Source organism: Natrix helvetica (assembly GCF_964273705.1).
Source record: "Natrix helvetica genome assembly, chromosome: 2".
Classification (NCBI taxonomy): Eukaryota; Metazoa; Chordata; class Lepidosauria; order Squamata; family Natricidae; genus Natrix; species Natrix helvetica.
The window spans coordinates 175,098,195-175,104,800 of NC_138552.1; positions in this window are offsets into that span (position 1 = coordinate 175,098,195).

Consider the following 6,606-nt stretch of genomic DNA (forward strand, 5'->3'; position numbering starts at 1 on the left):
CAGGGCACCGTTTTGCGGTGGTTCGGCTCCTACCTTTCTGACCGGACGCAGCGTGTGTTGGCAGGAGAAGAGAGGTCGACCCTACGCCCCCTTACTTGTGGGGTGCCACAGGGGTCGGTCCTCTCGCCACTCCTCTTCAACACATATATGAAGCCGCTGGGTGAGATCATCCGTGGTTTCGGGGTGGGATACCATCTGTACGCTGATGATACTCAGCTGTACTTTTCCACCCCGAACCACCCCAACGAGGCCATCGAAGTGATGTCCCGGTGTGTGGAAGCCGTACGGATCTGGATGGATGACAACCGACTCAAGCTCAACCCCTCCAAGACGGAGTGGCTGTGGGTACCAGCTCCCCGGTTCAGCCAATTAATTCCATCATTGGCCATTGGGGGCATTCAACTTGCCCCCGTGGAGCGGGCGCGCAATTTGGGCGTCCTCCTGTATGCCCGGCTGTCCATGGATGACCATGTGACAGCCGTGGCAAGGGGGGGCGTTCCACCAGGTTCGCCTGGTGCGTCAATTGCACCCCCTACTGGACCGGGACGCCTTACGCACAGTCACTCATGCGCTGGTGACGTCTCGCTTGGACTACTGTAACGCTCTCTACATGGGGCTTCCCTTGAAATGCACCCGGAGGCTACAGTTGGTCCAGATCGCAGCCGCGCGGGTAATTATGGGGAGTACTAGGTACTCCCACGTGACACCGTTCCTGCGCGAGCTGCACTGGCTTCCTGTGGTCTATCGGGTGCGTTTCAAGGTTTTGATAATAATCTTTAAAGCGCTCCATGGCTCAGGACCTAGTTACTTGCGGGATCGTATTCTGCCCCATACATCCCTGCGACCAATCCGCTCGCACAGAGAGGACCTCCTCCAGGTGCCGTCCACAAGACAGTGTCGGGGGGCGGCGCCTAGGAGTAGAGCCTTCTCTGTGGCGGGCCCAGCCCTGTGGAATGACCTCCCTCCGGATATTAGGAATACCTCTGACCTCCGCTCCTTTCGTATTAAGCTTAAGACCCACCTATTCCAAGCAGCTGGCCTGGCTCAACTTTGATCTAACCATATCGCTCCTGACGGGCTTTTACTGGGTATTTTAATTATATTTAATTTAATTATCTAGGGGTTTTTAAAGACTGTATTTTAATTGTTTTATTTATCAGCCGACCTCCTCCTTGTGTATGTCTCGGTATATGTCTCTGTTATATGTTTGTTTTGTCCATATTTATTTCATATGTTTCATTGTACGCTGCCCCGAGTCCTTCGGGAGAGGGTGCGGCTAAGAAATAAATATTTATTATTATTATTAGTATTTATTATTATTATTATTATTATTATTATTATTATTATTATTATTTTGCAATGAAAAGCTAGCTTGGTGTAGGGCAGGGGTATCCAACTGGCGGCCCGAGGACCGGATGCGTCACACATAGGCCATGCCCACCCCAGCTACACAAAGGGGAAAAAAACATTGTGATACATCACGTGACAGCAACGTGACGCAGCGAGTTTGACACCCGTGGTCTAGGGGTTAAAGCACCAGGCTAGAAAGCAGGAGAACATGAGCTCATTTCATGCCTTAGCCATGAAAACCAGCTGGCTCACCTTGAGCCAGTTACTCTATCTCAGCCCAACCCATCTCACAAGGTTTGTAGGGAAAATAGGAAGGAGGAGGTGTGTTGGATATGTGCATCACTTTGAGTAATTTTTAAAAAAAACAATAGATGGGTTATAAATAAATAAATATTATTTTAAATACCAATGTAAATTAAAGGAAACACAGACAAAACAGAACGTGTATATATAATTATTAGCAATTGTATACACTCTACAGCATGCAATAAAACAAATCCTGTTGCTGTGAGAATTTTCTTTAATGAGCATTTGTGAAATAGCACATATGATGGACAGAAAATACTTCAATATGATTTATCTTCCCTTTATAAATGGTACAGTCTTTTGTTTAAACTTTAAATAAAGTTGTATAAAGTGTATTATACAAAGTTCAGATCTAAGAAAGCACTTGGCCCTCCACATGTGGCTGAAGTGCAGCCATTAATTACCCCAGTCAATCTTCTAATAACAATTTTGCAATAAGGTAAAGGGCCCAAAATTGTCCACTATGAAGTACAATGATTTATTAACAAGATAGGTCAGCCTGGTTCCTTCACAATATTTTGAATGGCAACTTCCTGTGACAACTGGAGGAGGAACTTTAGTTTGCTTGCCCTCTGGTTTTATATCTCAAAAGAACAGAAAAAAATACTTTAAATTTCTAGGCAGCTTCAATCTTTTTAGATATAGTAACTACAATAGAAACGTGTACATTGGCTGTATTATTGTCTATGTTTTTCTTCTTCTCATGTTGCTATTCATATAAGCTTGTTTCAACCATGAACAACCTAACAATATCTGATTTGAACTATCACCTAGTAAACCTGACCAACGTTTTAGAAAGTGGAAAACCAGCATCCTGGAAGCTGATTTTCATTTCTACTAGCCCTAGACATTTTTGCATCAAGTATTTCAGTCCAGCTTCATTTTTAACAAATACAGGAAATATTATTTACATTCTATGTACATTCTATTGAATCTTGTTTAGATTATGTAAAGTTAAAGACTATTTTTTAGAATGACATTCAAGATTTTTAAAGAAACACCTTAAGTTTTCAGTCCCACCACATGATCTTGAACCAGCCAATCGTGTATATTCTATAGCAGGGGAATACAACTTTTATTTTATGTAATTACTATGGAAGTGGGAGAAAAGATACACTCTCTAGCATCCAGAAGCTACCTACTTGATCAGATTAGTTATACCAGAAAAAAACTGAAGCCTTTTAACATAGTATTTGGATTATACGGCAAAATAGAAAGTTCAGACAGGACTTGCTTTTTCAACAAGAACAGTAACAAACATCCTGATATTTATCAGTTTTCATCCTGATAATTTTTTACTTAGGAAACAGCTGCCTTCCTACATACACATTTAGGCAAACTATTGATCAAGCACTGACAGATCTCTTCCTCCACTTTTTTTCTGGATGGTAATCTGTTTCCTCATTTCCCTTACCTGGTGAGGGGAATTAAAAGAACTGTGAAACTTAGTGCCTAGGAAAATGTTGAGGTTATTGAGGAGAAAATATTGAGGATAAAAAAATTTATCCAATTCAATGCTTTGAAAAGCTGATAGATAACTACCGGTACACTTAGCTGTGGGATCTATTTTGCTTTATACTAGAACACCGAAGTTAATTAACTAGGGTAGATAGAAATAGCGACTCAAGTGGGCAGACGTATGGTAAGAATTAAAGGGATGCTTCTGAGCATATATTCAACTATGACTGGTATCAAACCAAGAGCCCAAGTTATTTCATTTTTTTAAAAATGTTCCCCACAGTACTTTTTCAGCAACTGAATTTAGGAGAAAATGTGTTTTAGTTGTTGCTACAGTATTTTAGGTCATTTGGGACCTAGAAAAATTGAACATCTGCTGGCAATTGTTTATAAATCTATAGATCTAAACCAGACTCAAGGTATTGTAGTTTTATTAAAACAGAGCAATCCAAGGTTTACAAATAACACATAATCCAAGCTGAGATTTCAATTTAAAGATTTCAGATTAGCACAGCTCTTATCTACTACTCTCCAATATGTTATCATCAACGTATTAGTGAGTTTTGCTTTTCTTTCTGTGGGAGACATTAGTGGCAGGAAATTAAATTAAATTAGTTTTGTTTTCTACATCTACAATATTTCCCATTTCCTACTAGAGAAAATTCTCTAATTTCAAATCTAACTTTTTTTTGGTGTTGAAGACTGTATTCTTACAAAAACTTCTATAATACTGATTACCATTTAACAATTCCAAAGGAGTTTTATTTTGGTTACTATGGAAAGAGATGGAAGATCAATAAGCATTATTTTTTGTTAATAGTGAAAATGTTATCTGCAGAGAATGTTTAGAATTAAAATTATTCAGGAAAGGCAAATTAAATTGCGTTATAGAGATACCATAATGACATCAACTGCATTGAATAGGCTGGATGCTTTACTTTGTATAACTAACCTAAAAATTGTTTTGGCAAGAAAATCTGCTAGGGACAGTAGTCCACCATAGTTTCCTCTGCATATCTCTCCTAGTATGTACCTATATAAACCTGTTTCAGTTCAAATGGAATGAAAGCTGATCAGGCCAACTTTGATCCAAGAAGATACTTAATGTTATGCCTTTTCAACAGGACAAAATTTCCAGAAGAGAACATTCCAAGCAATAAAGATTACTTTCAGGTGCTATAGAATTCTCATGTTGCTGTTTCAAAGGCTCTTTAAACTTGACATAAAAAAGGAATTGACTACAATCTCCTTGTTTTGGGACAAAAATTAGATAACATTTATAAGCACAGTTCTATGATGGAACTAAATCCAAATTTCAGATAAATTGTGATTAATTTTTGTAAAAATCAAGGAAGATTTAAAAAGCTATTCCAATAGGCTAGATGGGAAGAAGAAATGAATTTCACTCTATTCCAATGATGCTAAAAATTCTGGTCATTGCATTGAAAACTGACTTAGAAACAATTGCTGGGCAGATGTATGAACTCGAAGAGTTTTATGAAATAAGCTATTTAGAGAAGTACACAGTGGAACTTTACTATATCTATGTCTAAATGACATAACCAAAAAGATAAGTTAGTTCCTAAAATCTTGAAATGATATTCTTTGATACATTGCAGTGTAATTAGCAGTCAGTGTCCATCTGTTTATGTTCATTTGTTACAGGAGATGGTTCATTCAAAGTGAAGTTTGGAAGCCACATTCAAATTAAATATAAGTCTATCAGTCACTTTGCATCTCTCCCCATTATATCTTTCTATGGAAAAAAAATGAAACAATATACAGTAATTCTTTTAGTAGACATGTTTGCCTGGCATGTCTTTCTGCATTAACAGACATCAAAGATCACTGAATCAAAGAGTTTCTCAATACTTTTGAGTTGTTTAGGTTATAAAAATTGCAGTTCGTGCCTTGAACTAGCTATATAATCAGTCTTTCTCTCACCAGGATTTGAGATCTGACCACATAAATGGAACACCCCAATATTTGCCAGTTAGCTAATTTATTAAAGTCTTGCTATGGTTTCAGTTAAGGATTAGAGTAAGTAATATTAATTAAGCACAGAACTATTTTTGCCTACTTCCTGCCCAAAGGTTATCTGAATGTATAATGCTGTCAAATGATAGCATTCGATTTCATTGGGTAAGCTTGTCATTCAAATATGCAGACAGAATAAAATTAAAACCTATAGCTATGATGCAGACACCAGTCTGGTTGAAGTATAAAAGTTTAAAGAACCCTCATGAGAGCTGTTAGATTGGGTAATGGATAGGCACACACAGGCTTAACGGTAACAACAGCTCTTTATTAAGTACAACAAGTGAGAACAATCCAGCGAAGGTTGAGTCTGACAGCAGCCCTTTTATAGGGAGCTGTCAGGCCCTTCGACCAATAGGATTAAACCTCTGTTCCCGCCGGAACAGAGGACCTTGGTGGAAACCACTGTAGTTAGAGCAAGTATCTAACAAGAGCCATACCAGAGGTCCAGCACAAAGACTGATTATGTATTTAAAGCACAGGAAGTAGCAAGGAGTGTAACCTCTGTGACAAGCTAATGTATTAAACAAAGCTTTAAAGCTTCAAGTGTTTGGTAGCAACAGGATTGCAATTCAAGCAATCTTTAACTCACAGATTTTTCGGGTTTTGTTGCACAGCCCCACTTGGGATCTCTGGACTGCACTAAATGATCATGGCTAGCTTGAGACTGGGCATAAAGAGTTACTGAGAATAAAATATTCCTCTCCCTCCCAATGGCTCTACTGCAAATCCCTTAGCCCATCATCTCTGTTCTACAAATGCATGCCCCAGGGCAGAGGCCAATAATACTTGAATAAAAGCCTGGGGCAAGAGAGAGCCAATGGAGTATGAATTTACATCCTCCAGAAAGCAGCTCAGGGACAACCAATCTCTGATAAACAAAGGTCATTTTGGCAGAGGTGTTGGATGCTGGAAAGTGACAAACCATTGCTTGAAATCACACCAGATCTTCTGGGATTGTTCAGAGGCAACAGGTGTCGTAATCATTCCAGCATATGCACGCGCCTCCCGTGCATACAAGAGAGGCTAAGAGACCTGGTGCATGAAAACATCTAATGTTAGAGAACAAACACAGGTTAAGTCCTTGATAGTTTGGTTAGTGACCGTTCAAAGTTACAATGTGACATGAAAAATGTGACTTATGACTGTTTTTCACAGTTACGACCTTTGTAGCATCCCCATGATCATGTGATCAATATTCAGATGCAAGGCAACTGGATCATCACAGTTACGACTTTTGCCACCTTCTCAAAGTCAATAGGGAAGCCCAATTCACTTAACCACCACTTGGCTACTCATTTATGAACTGCAGCAATTCACTCAGCAACTGTGGCAAGTCATAAAACGGGGCAAAGCGAACGAAATGTTGGGCTCAATTGTGGTCGTAACTCGAGGGCTACCTGCGCATTAAACAGAAAGGTGTCTCCCCACCCCACCCCACCCACTCGCCCTTTC